Source organism: Nomascus leucogenys, chromosome 4 (assembly GCF_006542625.1).
Source record: "Nomascus leucogenys isolate Asia chromosome 4, Asia_NLE_v1, whole genome shotgun sequence".
NCBI classification, from domain to species: domain Eukaryota; kingdom Metazoa; phylum Chordata; class Mammalia; order Primates; family Hylobatidae; genus Nomascus; species Nomascus leucogenys.
Window position 1 is genome coordinate 137,499,582 of NC_044384.1, and position 14,781 is coordinate 137,514,362.

Genomic DNA, 14,781 nt, shown 5'->3' on the forward strand with positions numbered 1-14,781 from the left:
AAGCTAAAGTAAAGTACCATCTCATTGGAGATTCTAAAGAAGGATTACATTAGGTGGTGGCAATAGCCTTCTCAGTTTGTTGGGGGACTTCTGTTGTTGGCATACATTTATTCCAGTCTCTCCTGGCTTTGAGATCCCACTTCCACTTTTTTTTTTCTTTTGAGACAGAGTCTCACTTTGTCACCCACACTGGAGTGCAGTGGCACGATCTTGGCTCACTGCAACCTGTGCCTCCTGGGTTCAACCGATTCTCCTGCCTCAGCCTCCCGAGATTACAGGCACACGCCATTACACCCAGCTGAGATTACAGGCACACGCCATTACACCCAGCTGAGATTACAGGCACACGCCATCACACTCAGCTAAGTTTTCATATTTTTTGTAGAGATAGGGTTTCACCATGTTGGCCAGGCTGATCTTGAGCTCCTGACCGCAGGTGATCTGCCTGCCTCGGTCTCCCAAAGTGCTGGGATTTCAGGCATGAGCCACCACGCCCGACCCCACTTCTTATTTGAATCTAAACTATGATAACTAACTGTGGGATTACATATACACAATTGTAATGGTAATTCAAACAATCCATGTATGTAAAGCAGGATGCGTGTTATGTCGAAACTGCAATATGTAAGTTACTGCTGCTAGTATTTTTATTTCAGTGCATTGGTTCAGTATTATTTTGACTTCAGGGATATTTATGGGTGCCACCATATGTCAGGCAATGTGGTAGGAATGGATACACAGCACTGAGCAAAAACAACAATTGCCTCTCCTGAAAATTATAGGTGTCAACCGATAATTATAAACATATGTGTAAATTTACATTTAAAATTTATACGTAAGTGCAAAGGAAGCTTTTAGTAATACATAGATTGTCTTTCAATGTATGCTCTCCCTGTTCAGAGCTACCATTTTTCTAGAAGTAAACCAAATCTCCCTCCCCTGGTTTTACACACACATACACCTATGCTTACACAATGACATACACACGTAAGACATTGCTTATAGATTTTTATCTACATTTTGACTGTGTAGGGGTGATTTACGTTTCCGTTTATTGGCATTTTTTTTCCTTCTAGGCTCCTAGCCTCTGTATTTCATGAGTTACCTCTCCTTGGGCTTCCCCACGAAATTCTATTTTTTTTTTCTATATTAGGCACACAAAATAAATCCTTTACTGAAACTCTGAGTTCATGTCCAAAGACTCAGGATTGTGTTATCTTAACAATTAGAACATGGTTACTTCCAATATCTACAACTTAAGATAACAAATTTTGAAATGTTATTTCCTTTTTTGCTTCCCACATCTTTAAATGGTAGAAGCGGCTATAATCTTTTTTTAAGGATTGATTATGTTTTTTGTTTGTTTGTTTGTTTCTTTTTGAGGCAGAGTCTCCATCTGTCCCCCAGGCTGGAGTGCAGTGGTGTCATCTCGGCTCACTGCAAGCTCCGCCTCCCGGGTTCACACTATTCTCCTGCCTCAGCCTCCCAAGTAGCTGCAACTACAGGTGGGCACCACCACGCCCAACTGATTTTTGTATTTTTTTTTAGTAGAGACGGGCTTTCAACATGTTGGTCAGGCTGGGGTTTTATTGTCTTATATACACAGAAAAGTAAACAAATCTCAAAGGCATCCCCTGAAGGATTTTTACAAAGTGACCACAGCCGTGCAACTAAGATCACGGTCAAGATCTAGAGCAGCACCCCAGAAGCTCTGGACTCTACCATCTGCTTTCTCTCAGTTACTCCTTTCAAACCTAAACGTTATTTGATTTTTGAAGTGTGTATAAATAAATTCACATATGATATATTATTTTGCATCCGACTTTTTTTCTCGTAATATTATGTCTCTGATACTCCACAATGATTTTGCATGGTTCTTCATTACCATTGTGCATGGTATTTCCATTCATAAATACACTACAATTTATCCATTCTACTCCTATTGAATTTTTCAGTTCAGTTCAGTTGGTTCTGTAGTAGTGCCACAAAAAGCCATTCTTATGCCTCCCTTTTGGTGTACGTTTATATACATCTTTTTGATAAATAACTAGAAATAGAAGCACTGGTCTATTAGGTTGATGCAACAGTAATTGCATTTTTGTACCGTCAATGTTAAGTCATTATAACTAGGCTCAGACACATCTTGATTAATCAAAATGAGAACCATTACAATCAACACATTTTTGTCAATGAGAAATAAAGTTTGTTCATTCCTGTGACATTAAAATCTGTGCTTATGGATTCAAAGAACTCTTGAAAAGCATTTTCTTTATCCTGCTGGTTGTAGAAACGTTTTCCCTAGAAAAAGTTTTCGAGGTGCTTGAAGAAGTGGTAGTCAGTTGGCAAGAGGTCAGGTGAATATGGTGAATGAGGCAAAACTTCATAGCCCAATTCGTTCAACTTTTTTTTTTTTTTTTAGACGAAGTCTCACTCTGTCACCAGGCTGGAGTGCAGTGGTGCTCTCTTGGCTCACTGCAACCTCCACCTCCCAGGTTCAAGCAATTCTCCTGCCTTAGCCTCCTGAAAAGTTGGGACTATAGGCGCATGCTACCATGCCCGGCTAATTTTTGTATTTTTAGTAGAGATGGGGTTTCACCATGTTGGCCAGGCTGGTCTCGAACTCCTGACCTTGTGATCTGCCCTACTCGGCCTCCCAAAGTGCTGGAGTTACAGGCGTGAGCCACTGTGCCCTGTCCTCATTCAACTTTTGAAGTGCTGGTTGTCCAACGTGCAGTCTAGCATTGTCTGGAGGAGAATTTCGCCCTTTCTGTTGACCAATACCGGCTGCAGGCATTGCACTTTTTGTTGCATCTCATCGATTTGTTGAGCATGCTTCTCAGATGTAGTGGTTTCACTGGGATTGAAAAAGCTGTAGTAGATCCGAGAGGCAGCAGACCATCAAACAGTGACCATGACTTTCTGTGGTGAGAGTTTGGCTTTTGGAAGTGCTTTGGAGCTTCTTCTTGGTCCATCCACTGAACTGGTCATCACTGGTTGTCATAAAAAATCCACTTTTCTTCGCACATGACGATCCAATTGAGAAATGTTCATTGTTCCTGCGTAGAGTAAGAGGGCACCTCAAAAGAACAATTTTGTTTTTAATTTTTGTCGGCACATGAGGCACCCACTTATCAAGCTTTTTCACCTCTCCAGTTTGGTTCAAATGCCAAACGACCATAGAACGGTCAACGTTGAGTTCTTTGGCAATTTCTCCTTGTAGCTGTAAGACAATCAGCTTTGATGACTGCACTCAATTGGTGGTTGTAGATTTCGATGGCCAGCCACCAAACGCCTCATCGCCAAGGTTCTCATTGCTTTCGCAAAACTTCTTGGACCACCACAGCACTGTACGTTAATTAACAGTTCCTGGATAAATGCGTTGTTGATGTTGTGAGTTGTCTCTGCTGCTTCACGACACATTTTGAACTCAAATAAGAAAATGGCTCGAATTTGCTCTCTAATATTATTTCCATAATCTAAAATAAATATAAAATAAACAGCAAGTAACAAGTCACTAGCAAGAAAAAATAAAGTGAGAAATGCACATTAAAATGACATTTGACATAAACACGTTTAAGAATGCATTCCAATATCAAACAAAATTTCAACAATGCAAAACTGCAATTACTTTTGCATCAACCTGATATTAAGCAATTTTGCAGACACTTTCATATTTGGAAAATTGAGTTTTCTAATCCAGGAACAGATAATGTCCCCCCTAATTGTTTAAGTCAGTTTTTTCTTTCAGCAGTAACTTAATACTTTCTGAGAAAGAATATGAACATCTTTCATTAATTTTCTTCCTGGAGTTTTTCTTATTTATGTTCTTGCAACTGGTGTACGTTTTAACATTTCATTTTCTAATTGTTGCTAATATAGGAAATTGCAAAAGCGTTATATTGACTTTGTGTTAGAAATGCACATAAATTTTAATAGTTTGTGTGTTCTTTACTTTCTATGAACAAGATTATGTCATCTGAAAGAAGTAATTTTATTTATGTCTCTTACTCTTTTAAATGCTTTGCCTTATTATACTCTCTAGGGGGACCAGTTCAAAGTTAAGTAGAGTGGTCAGGTAGATATCCTTTCTTGTTCCTAACCTTAGGGGAAACTTTTCAGTATTTTACCCTTTGGTAAAATGTTTTCTCTGTATTTTTTGTAGACTCTATTACCACATTGAGAACACTTCCTTCTTTTCCTATTTTGCACTTTAAAAAAATCTTTAGTTGGCTGGGTGTGGTGGCTCACACCTGTAATCCCAGCACTTTGGGAGGCCGAGGCCGGTGGATCACTTGAAGTCAGGAGTTCAAGACCAGCCTGGCCAACATGGTGAAAGCTTGTCTCTACCAAAAATACAAAAAATTAGCTGGGCGTGGTGGTGGTCACCTGTAATCGCAGCTACTTGGGAGGCTGAGGCAGGAGAATTGCTTGAACCCAGGAGTCAGAGGTTGCAGTGAGCCGAGATCGCACTGCTGCACTCCAGCCTGGGTGACAGAGTGAGACTCTGTCTCCAAAAAAAAAAAAATCTTTAGTTGATTTTAAATGTTCTCAAGTGTTTTTGCTTCATCTCTCGAAATCATCGTATGCTTTTTTTTGTTTATGAGGCGAACTCATTAGCTTTTATTCTGAAATAATTATTGATTCACAGGAAGTGCCATATAAGTGTACAAAGAGGTTTGTATAAGTGTACAAAGTGCCATACAAGTGTACAAAGTGTACACCTTTCACCCCAAGTCTTACAGTGTCATCTCTTATGTAACTATACCATACAATATCAATGCCAGGAGATTGACAATAGGTGTTTCTTCAGATTTAACCAGTTATACACGTATCCATTTGTGTGTGGGGGTGTGTGTGTGTGTGTGTATCTATAGAGCTTTTTTTTTTTTGAGATGGAGTCTCATTCTGACGCCCAGGCTGGAGTGCAGTGGTGCAATCTCAACTCACTGCAAGCTCCGTCTCCCGGGTTCACGTCATTCTCCTGCCTCAGCCTCCCAAGTAGGTAGGACTACAGGTGCCTGCCTCCACGCCCAGCTAATTTTTTTTTTTTTGTATTTTTAGTAGAGACAGGGTTTAACTGTGTTAGCCCGGATGGTCTCGATCCCCTGACCTCATGATCCGCCTGCCTTGGCCGCCCAAAGTGCTGGGATTACAGGCGTGAGCCACCGTGCCCATCATCTATAGAGCTTTATACAATTTCACCACATATGTGGCTTTGGGTCACTACCAATACATCAACACACATAACTGTTCTACCACAGTTTCTCTTCTGCTACATCTTTTTGCTCCTACCCCCAGACTTTTCCTTGCCTTATTTTGCTGAATAGAATGTTAGGACTTACATGACTCCAGAGTGGTGCAAGATAACATGCTTTTCTTGTTACGGATTGAGGAGAAAAGCATTTAGTCTTTCACCATTCTGATGACAGGTGTAGGTTTTTTTTGTTTGTTTGTTTATTTTAAGATTTCTTCTATTTCTAGTTTGCTGAGAGTTTTTATCACAAATGGGTGTTGAACATCATTAAGTATTTTTCTGGATCTGTTAATATGGTTGTATAATTTGTCTTTGTTAATTGGTTTTTGAAAATTGAACCACCCTGGCATACCTAGAATAAATCCTGCTAAGTCATGGAGCAAGATTCTTTTGAAATGTTACATATTGTTTGCTAACATGTTGTTGAAAACTTTCTGCATCTAAGTTCATGAGAAATGTTGGACTCTAGGAAGTTTGTTTGTGATTTGTTTTGTTTTGTTGTCACTCTTTGTCTAGATTTGTTACCAGAGTAACGCTGACCTCATAAGACAAATTAGGAAGTGACTTCTCCTCTTCTGTGATTCAGAGGAGATGGTATAATACCATCTTGTAGGAGATCAGTCAGGGTGGTAGGAGAAAGTATAGGAAAAGGACGCAAAACTTCTCGGAAGGCCAGGGGTTTGCAAATCTTCGAAAGAAAATCTGGCTGAAGGCAGCTGAATTCCCCTAAGAGCTTAGGTTAGATAACAAGGGGATGTAAAGAAACTGATCTAGATAAGTTAGTTTACTTAGGCCTGGGAATCTGGCCTTTAATCATTACGTGCAAGACTATTCTCTCAGGAGAGGGCGATCATGTTAATTATCCACAAATGTGTTGATTCAAAGCCTTTGTCATTAAATCTGTGCTGAATAAATGCCTGGAGGGCGGGTTTGTTGAGGCTGCGGCTGCTGCCTCTTTACAGCACCCTCCTCAGGGTCTGTGAGGGGCCTGGTCCCCTAGCCCACTCTTTCACTGGGTACCCGTGTCTGAGTGCATTCCTTCATCTGTCTTTCTGCCAGGGTCTGCGGGTTGCACCCGGCACCATCTGGGCAAAGGTATCTTCTTTTTGGGGTATGTTTAATTTCACACTCTTATTTAAGGTTACGGGTCTTTGTGGTTTGTTTTATCTTATTTTGCTTTTGGTAATATGTAGTCTTTTGAGTTGTTTTATTTTTGTATGTACAAATTTGTGAGCATACACTTATTTATGATATCTTATTATTCTAAAGACTGCACTATCTATAGTGATATGGTCTCTTTCTTTTCTGATATTGGTGATTTGTGCCTTCTCTCTTTTTTTGTCTTTGTAAATCTTGAATGGCTTAAATTTTTTTCAAACAATTAGCTTTTGTATTTATTGATTTTTCTCTATTTTTTTCTGCTTTAAATTTCATTGACTTTTTTTCTTTCTCCTTTTTGGGGGATCATGTTTACCTTCTTTCCTACTTTCTAGAAGTAGGAACTTATTCATTTGACTACTCTCCTCTTTGCTAGAGCAAGTATGTGATGCTGTAAGTTTCTCTGGTATCACTGCTTTAGTGCTGATGTAATATTTTCATTTTTATTTCTTAGATTTTTAAATATGTATATATACACATATGCCTGTATTTATTCAACTTTTGAGACTTCTTTGTCCTATAGATAGTTTAGAAATGTATTGTTTAGTTTTCAAGTGTTTGAAAATTTTCCTGCTACCTTTCTAATACTGATTTCTAGTTCGATTCAGTATAGTCAAGAAACATATTTTGTATATTTAAACTATTTAAACTTGTTTAGGTTTATGTTAGGACCAGGAAGTGCTTTATTTGATGAAGGTTCCATGGTCACTTGAAAATAATGTGTGTCTGAATTTTGTTTGGTGAAGTGCTCTATATGTGCGAATGAGGTCCCATTGTTTGATAATATTCTTCAGTATTTCTCTATCTTGCAACTTTTCTGTCCCCTAATCATCTTAATTGCTGCAAGTGTGGTATTGAAGTATCCAGCTATAATTTGTGGATTTATCCATTTTTTCTCCTCAACTCTGTCATTTTTACTTCATATATTGTGAAGATTTGTTAGTCGGTACATACCTGCTTATAATTTCTGTGTCATCTTAGTGGATTTCTAAAATAATTATATATTGTCCTTTTTTTGTCCTGGTAATATTCTTTGCTCCATAATATTATCTAATACTCATAGATATTCCTCCATTTTTAAAAAAAAAATTACTGTTAGCATGGTACACATTTTCCATACTTTCAATATAGCTATATTGTTATGTTTGAAATTATTTTCTCATAAACAATATAGCTGAACCATTTTTAATCCATTCTGTTAACCTCTATTTATAAATACACTTTTATTTTAAATCATTTTTGCATTTGCAGACTTATAGTAAAGCTAGTACAGAAAGTTCCATTTTTTCCTATGATAACATTTTATATTGGTGTGGTACATGTGTCACTACTGATGGACCAATATTGATATGGTATTATTAGCTTAAGATCATAGTATATTCAAATTTCCTGAGGTTTTATGTTAGTGTTCTTTTTCTGTTCCGGTATCCCACGGAAGATATTACACTACATTTAGTAGTCTTGTCTTTACTATTCCTCTTGGTTATGATAGTTGCACAGACTTTCTTTGTTTTTGATGACCTTGACAGTTTTGAGAATTACTGGTTTGGTATTTTGTAGACTGCCGTTCAATTGGGATTTGTCTGACATTTTTCTGAGAATTACACTGAAGTAATGTGTTCTGGGGAGGACAGAAGTAAAACAATATCATCACATCATATCAAGGGCACATGCAATTAACATGAATTAATACTTGATGGTAGCTTTGATCACCTGGTTAAGGTTTGTTAGATTTCTCCACTGTAAGGTCACTCTTTTTGGCTCTCTTTACATACTGTATTACTTGAAAAAAGTTAACATGTTGAACATGTTATGAACATGTTGAACAAGCCCTAATTAAGCAGCAGGGAGTTAAGTTTTTCCACTTAAGGGTAAAGTAGCTACATAAATGATATTATAAAAGTAGTATGTACATTTATTATGTATTTCACAAGTGACTGATAACTTTTTTACTTCAAGTGGAGTCTGGAAACTTTGCTTTCATTTAGGTCCCATGATCTTTTACATTTCTCAAATATTTAAATATCTTCAAATATTTAAGTCTTAAGTATTTTATTCATATATATGGAGCATTATATCAAACTTGATATTTTTAAACTGTCAAATATGATTTAAAAGGTTCATGAGAATGGTCTATTATATTTGTTCTATGTTTACCTTTTTTTGTTGTTTGTTTTATTTTCCTTTATGAAATTTTAAGCACGCTAATAGCATAGCTTATCTGTTTGGAAAGTTTCCTTTAATTATGCTTTAAGGCAGGATCTGCTGATAAAAAGTTCTCTTATTTTTTCTTTGTATGAGAAGGTGTTTATTTTCCTTTGGTTTCTGAAGGATAGTTTTACCAAATATAGACATTGAGGTACATAGTTCCTTTTTTTTTTTTTTTTTTTGTGCTTGGAAAATGGACCAATTTTTTCTGGTCTCCATGGTTTCTGATGAAAAATTGGCTGCTATACAAATTGTTGTTCCCGTAAAGGTAATGCATGCTTTTCTCTCTAATTGCTTTCAGGAATTTTTGTGTGTGTGTCTTTAGTTTTCAGAAATTTAGGTATGTGTCTTATGCATTTCCTTGGGTTTATTCTATTTTAGCTTCTTAAATCTACAGTTTATGTCTTACCACAAATTGGAAAGATTTTGTGTATTATTTCCTTGAATTTTTTTATCCCCTCCTTTCTCCTCTCCTTCTGTAATTTTGATTACGCAAATATTATATCTTTTGCTATTGTCCCACAGTCCCTGAGAATCCATTTACTGTTTTAGTTTTCTTTTTTGTTGTTCTGAGTAATCCTATTGATCTGTCTTGATGCTCATTGATTATATCTCCGGTTATTTCCATTCTACTATTGATCCCATCCAGAATCATTTTGTTTTTATTTCCATTATTTTTTTTTTAGTTTGATAAGTTTCATTTGCTATTTTCAGATAAACTCTATTTTTTGTCTAGATTTTCTATTTTAATGTTTTAGAAAAATTTGTGATTGCTTATTGAAACAGTTTCATTATTGCTTTTTAAAAATTCTTGTCCTCCTTTCCTACATCTAATTCATCTCAATGTTGGCCTCAGTTTGTTTGTCTTTTCTCTTCCAAGTTGTGATTTCCCTTCTTCTTGCTATGATCAGTAATTGTCAAATTTTCAATTGCATCTTGGACATTGTGGATATTATCTTAAGAGACTCTTGATCCTGTTGAAATCTTCTATTTTATCGATCAGGCCACCTGGTTTAGGTTTAATGTGTAGGTTCTGGCCTACTTTGTGGGATGATGTTCTAACAACGTTTTGGCTTTCTGGGCTCTGGCAATTATTATTTTTTTTTTTTTTTTTTTTGTCTTTTGCATTCTTTGTTTGTTGTTCTCTTTGAAGAGGCAGGGGGATCATCTGTTAAAGCTCCTGCTTGATGCCTTCTGGCGTTACGTGAGAAAACAAAAAACTTTTCTATTTCACCCAGTATCTGTGGGTAAGGGGTTGGAGATGCCATGGCCACAGGAAAGACAGTTGCTCCCCTGGTAGGTTTTTCACCAGCCTGTTTCTCTTGGACTTTCCACATAATCTCTGCTGGTACATCCAGCAAAGGGAGAAGCCAATGTGGGTCACCTTCTGCTTCTTGATGAAAGATCTAGGAATGCTAGTTCTGGATTGCCCCTTACTACAATGTGAATGACTGGGAGATGCCAAGCCTCAGTCACCTTCTGCTACAGGATCGAGGACTCTTGACTATCAAGAAGTAGAGAGAACTCAAAATCATACAGAATAGCAGATAGAGGAACAGTCACTATCTTAGGGATGGGACAGGTCTTTCAAAGAAGGAGTTCCCGTTCTTCCACCTCAGGACTGAGACTCAGAACTTTCTGGGTATGGCACAGCTGTGGCTCATTGGATGGCAGAGAAATCGTGGTACCACTCCTGTGGTACTTTCTGGATATCTGTCCTCTTGACCTTGCAAAAAACGACTCTCATATGGTTTGGATTTGTGTCCCCACCCAAATCTCATGTTGAATTGGAGGAGGGGCCTGGTGGGAGGTGATTGGATTGTGGGGCGGATTTCCCCCGGCTGTTCTTATGATAGTGAGTGAGTTCTCACAAGATGTGATGGTTTAAAAGTGTGTAGCACTTCCCGTTTTACTGTCTCTCTCTCTCTCTCTCTCCTGCTTCATTGTGGTAGGACGTGCTTGCCTGCCCTTCAGCTCCTGCCATGAGTTTAAGTTTCCTGAGGCCTCTCTAAAATGCTTCCTTTTAAGCCTGGGGAACTGTGAGTCAATTAAACCTTTTCTTCATAAATTACCCAGTCTCAGGTATTTCTTTATAGCAGTGTGAGAACTGACAAATACCCTTTAGGTAGATACTGGAGAAATCTGTTCATAAGATATCTCACCTGCGGTCCTTTGTTGGGACATCATAAGTGGAGAAGTGTGGATAGTGTAGGGGAAACTGGTAGCCCCTGGGTGCTGCAGGAACCTGAAGGCAGAGAAGCTTCATGGGCTGTAGAATTCATGCGTGGAGGAGACATACATCTGCAGTACCTAGGCACTGGGTTGACTGCACAGCCCAGGAGCACAGACGGCAAACACAGAAGTCCTGCAAGCAAAACACCTTTACTCCTGTAGTGTCCCTCCAGCGCCCTCTACTGACAAAGCATCATGCCAGCTGGCAAGGAAAAACTTTGAAAGGGTCAGGGTCCATTTTCAGGGAGGTAGGCAAAATCATGGATTTAGAGATGAAAGACGATAAATGGATTACTAGCACCTTCCCTCTGGGAAACAAGAATCTCCCAGCCATTTGTTGTTGTTGCTGATAATATAGATTGAAGTGGGTTTCTCTCAGTTCCAATGCAGAGTCTTGCCAAATGCAATCAAGAATGATCTTTGACTGGCTTGCAAAATACTGAATACAGTAAAAGCAGTTATGATTATTGCGATGGTTCAGGCATTTAGTTATGATGCAGTTATGTAACTGGTTGCTGTAAAGAACAATCTTTGGCAAATAGTGACCACAAATAAATATATTCTTAAATAAATTAGAAATAATTGGGCTGGGTGCAGTGGCTCACGCCTGTAATGGAAGGCCGAGGCAAGTGGATCTCCTGAGGTCAGGATATCAAGACCAGCCCGGCCAACATGGTGAAACCCCATCTGTACTAAAAAAAAATACAAAAAATTAGCCGAGAGTGGTGACGCATGCCTGTAATCCCAGCTACTCAGGAGGCTGAGGCATGAGAATCTCTTGAACCTGGGAGACAGAGGTTGTGGTGAGCTGCGATCGCGCCATTGCACTCCAGTCTGGGCAATAAGAGTGAAACTCTGTTTAAAAAAAAAAAAAAAGTTCAAGTTGCATAATACTATTTTAAGTATACTAGAAAGGGAACAATTAAGGGTAATTCCAAGGGTTTGGGAAAATGGTAATGATGTTTTTAAAACAGTATTAATAATGGCCAGGCATGGTAGCTCACCCTTGTAATCCCAGCACTTTGGGAGGCTGAGGCAGATGGATCACTGGAGGTCAGGAGTTTGAGACCAGCCTGGCCAACATTGTAAGACCCTGTCCCTACTAAAAATACAAAAATTAGCTGGATGGTAGTAGTGTGCACCTGTATTCCCAACTACTTGGGAGGCTGAGGCAGGAGAATTGCTTGAGCCTGGCAGGCGGAGGTTGCTGTGAGCCAGGATGGCACAACTGCATTCCAGTCTGGGCGACAGAGTGAGACCCTGTTTCAAAAAAAAAAACAAACACAAAAAACTTAACAGTGTAGATAATAAGTTATATCAAACATAAGAATCACTCTGAAGGCTTTACAGTTAGTTAGAAGACACCGTACTCATTTCACATAGAAGGAAATAAATGAGAAATATATTTATTCAGCTCAAAATGAATTATTTTAACTAATTCATAGGATAAAATGAGCTAATTTTATTTTACTTAATCATACAGGTTATATTTTTATGAAGATATGGAATTTAGAAATATTTAAATACCAACATAACTTGGATCCCAACTCTCATTTACTTACTGCTGATAAATTTGATATATACATATCCAGTTTTTTCTAGAAATATGTCACCTAAATATAAATGTAAAATAGGCATAGCTAATAAAAAGGATATTATATTGAATGTACATTTGCTGACAAAACTTTTCACTTAATATAATATGAACATGTCCTATATTAAATATTCTCCAAAAACATAATTTAAATGTTCCCATATATTCCAATATTTGGTTATTCCATAAATTATTAAGCACTTCCTATATAATAGAAAATGTACTCTTTCCACACTCCTGATTTGTTATTATTATAAGTGAAGGGGCATTGTTGTCTGGGGTATATACCCAGGGTTCGTGTCTGACACCAAGAAAATTAAGATCAGGAAAACACACACAAGGAGTGAGTTTAGGAGCAGAGTTTAACAGGCAAAAGAAAGAGAAAGCAGAACAGCTCTCTCCCTGGTGAGAGAGAGGGGCTTCTGAATAAGAATTCTGGCCCACCATAGAACGCACCAGATTTTATAGGCAAGTTTGAAGAGGCGGTGTGTCTGATTTACATAGAGTCCACAGATTGGTTGGACCACATGTGACGTTTACATACCGTGCTGGGAAGGCTGTCCACCCCGCACTAATATGCAAATGGGCTTTCCGCATGGCTGGTGCCGTGTTTTCTGCTTCTTACTATATGCATGGCTGGCAAAGAGATGGGAACATGGAGGCGTCATTTTGAACATGCCAAGTCCCAGGTAACCTTTTCTTATTGGCACAGCTACCAGCATTCACCCAAGAGAGCTTCCGACTTGATTGTCTATGTCTGCAGCTTGATTTTACAGGCTGCTTTTTGTTAGAAATGGAAATAATTTGGGGGCTACCTTTCATTAAAAGGAAAACCTTACTGAGGACTCTCCTACCCTCGCTATCTGCCTAATTTCTTCTTAACTCCTGTAGCATAAATAATAATGCTATGATTAGCATCTTTATACATAATACATGTTGTGAATATAAGATTATTTCCTTCAGATAAATTACCAGTTAATTATTAAGTCAAGTTTTAAAAATAATTTTTTGATGAATACAAATAGCAATATAAGTAACTGTAACTAAGTGTTTCCAGTTGTTTTTATGATGGTAATAACCATCTACACAAAAAAAAGAAAAAAAGTCTGATTCTATTATAATTGCGAATATTGAGTTTTTTTCATAAACACCACTTTGACAACTTGATAGGAATATCTCATTGTGTATTTGCATTTCTCAATTGTTTATGTGGTTGAAAAAATTATTTTTGATACCACATCTGTATATTTTTCTTTTTTCCTTTTTGTTCCTCCATACTTGCCCTAGATAGACAGCCTTCCATTTGGGATGTTTAGAATAATATTACCTTGACACAGAATCCAAAATTACTACCTTGTGAATGTCTTATGGTGTCAGATTTTTACTTCAAATCAATGCAATGAATGTTTCCAGTAACTGATAAACACATTTTCAGATGTTAATCATGTTAATTATATGTATTGCCTTTAAATTATCTGTCATCCATTGAAGTCAGCATGGAACTTTAGCTTCCAAAACTTTCAACAGAGCTGATTGGTTGAGTGGCAGACTTTCATTTTAATGGGGTTCAGTGAAGGGTTTTTATTATGTTAAGCTAAACATGGTTAGTAGGAAGTACATTGAGTATAGGCATTTAAACCTTTGTAGTAAATGAAAGTTCATTGGATTTAATCACTTCATTTTCTCTTTATAGGGAAGAAACATGAATAGTCCATCATACTGTGTATAAAGACAGTTCAGCATTTTCTGCCTTATTCAGAGGAATCAAAATCTTCTAGGATAAGTAGTACCATGCTCATCACAACCACCAGCCAGTTTGCATTTCCAGTAGCCACATGATCAAATCTACCCCAGACTGCATATCAAGTATATTTTTCTTATGCGAAATGATATGAGCTTTGCTCAAAAGATCCCTGCCCTTCATGAGTTTATAATCTAAAGTAGGTAGTTGTAGTAGAAAGGTAGAATGAAATGTAAATATTCCTTCTTGAGGTGTTCAAACATAGGGTAACTAATTCTTTATTTGGCAATCTACACATACTTTGTCATCTAGTTTTCATTCAACAATAGAACACTACTACATAAACAGAAGAAACAGTATTTTAAATGTGTTCATTACACCTTAACAAAGTAAACAAAAAAAACACACTATAAAAAAGAAATTTAAGCCTTAAATATAGAAAACCAGATCAATGTTGACTAGACTAGCATTTAGAAAAATGTAAACCATAAACATTGTAGTGCAGAAAGGTTGAGTATAAATATTTCCTTTCCGAACTAAGTATTTTACAATATGTTTGCAATAAGATGGATGAGGCTAAAAACAATGAATCTT

The 14,781-nt window shown here is 37.5% G+C and overlaps 1 protein-coding gene across 4 annotated transcripts in view; it reads left to right on the plus strand.

The window, feature by feature from the left end:
• SGCZ (sarcoglycan zeta) overlaps nucleotides 1–14,781 on the plus strand; it is a 1,114,856-nt gene that overhangs the window by 1,014,625 nt on the left and 85,450 nt on the right. The window lies entirely within an intron of this gene.